The sequence below is a fragment of the Malania oleifera genome, chromosome 1 (assembly GCF_029873635.1).
Source record: "Malania oleifera isolate guangnan ecotype guangnan chromosome 1, ASM2987363v1, whole genome shotgun sequence".
Taxonomy (NCBI): domain Eukaryota; kingdom Viridiplantae; phylum Streptophyta; class Magnoliopsida; order Santalales; family Ximeniaceae; genus Malania; species Malania oleifera.
The window spans coordinates 55,426,344-55,427,975 of NC_080417.1; the positions used below are offsets into that span (position 1 = coordinate 55,426,344).

The following is a 1,632-nucleotide window of genomic DNA, read 5'->3' on the forward strand; positions in this document are numbered from 1 at the left end:
TTAACGACACATTCCGTGCAGGGGAATGTCAAAGTATGATATAAATGCTCTTGGGCAGAGGGAGAAACCATATCTTCCCTAGATTTACGGAACCATTAAATGGCGCTTGAATAACAAGAGTGCTAAGGTAAGGCAGCAAGCGGCTGATCTTATTTCAAGGATTGTTGTTGTCATGAAACAGTGCCAAAAAGAACAATTGATGGGTCATCTTGGGGTTTTCTTGTATGAATATCTAGGAGAAGAGTATCCGGAAGTTTTGGGATCAATACTGGGGGCTCTCAAAGCTATTGTCAATGTTATTGGTATGACAAAAATGACTCCTTCAATAAAGGATTTGCTTCCTTGACTGACCCCAATCTTGAAGAATCGGCATGTGACGATGCAGGAAAATTGTATTCATCTTGTTGGTCAAATTGCTGACCGTGGGGCTGAATTTGTCCCAACAAGAGAATGGATGAGGATTTGTTTTAAGCTTCTTGAGATGCTTAAAGCCCATAAAAAGGTATTCGACGAGCAACTTTGAACACGTTTCGCTACATTGCAAAAGCCATTGGACCACAAGATGTCTTGGAAACATTATTGAACAATCTCAAAGTGCAGGAGCATCAGAACTGCATGTGTACTACTGTGGCAATTGCAGTAGTTGCAAAAACGTGTTCTCCTTTTACAATACTACCAACATTAATGAATGAGTATCATGTACCAAAACTCAATGTGTAGAATGGTGTTTTAAAATGACTCTCTTTTCTTTTTGAGTACATTGGTGAAATGGGTAAAGATTAAATTTATGCAGTCACTCCACTACTAGAGGATGCTCTCATGGATAGAGATTTGGTACATAGGAAAACTGCTGCATCTGCTGTTAAACACATGGCCTTGGGAGTGGTTGGTTCAGGTTATGAGGATGCTTTAGTACACTTGCTGAATTATGTATGGCCAAACATATTTGAGACTTGTCCGCATGTTATTAATTCTGTCATGGAAGCCATAGAAGGGATGAGGGTTGCCTTGTGTGCAGCTGCAGTCCTGAACTATTGTCTACATGGGCTCTTCCATCCTGCAAGAAATGGTAGGGAAGTTTACTGGAAGATTTATAAGTCACTATATATTAGAGCTCAACATGCACTGGTGGCTGCTTATCCTGTGCTGGAGGATGAGGCGAGCAACATATACAGTAGGCCTGAGTTGGTGATGTTTATATAAGGTTTAGTTTGTTCTTCATGCTTCAGGTGAATCTATAAGAGGCTCTTGGACAAGGTAGGACCTATCCTCGGGTTCTTTCCGTGGCTGCTGCAGTTTGTTTGGATGTGCATGCTTATTAAGATGGATTGATGAACAACTTGCTATTTGTTAACGTCTTCAATAGTTTGCTAATTTAGGAACATTGTTATGAAATGAATACTTTACTGTTGTGAATTTGATAGTTTTCATATACTTCCTCTCTGACTTAATTTTCTATCCTTGTATTAATTTTGTATTACTTCCATCCTCTCGTGAATTCCATAAATATACTATTGGATCTTTCCTGTTAACTTAAAATTGTGGGTATTCGGTATTGTAGGAGTATTCCTATGATAATAATATTGTTATGGTTTGATTGGTTTGAGGGAATAGTTATTCCTGGTATATTTT

General features: G+C 38.7%; 1 pseudogene; it reads left to right on the top strand.

Moving 5' to 3' along the window:
* Window positions 1-313: 313 nt before the first annotated feature.
* On the top strand, window positions 314-1,203 carry LOC131150942 (uncharacterized; annotated as a pseudogene).
* The last annotated feature ends 429 nt before the right edge of the window (window positions 1,204-1,632 follow it).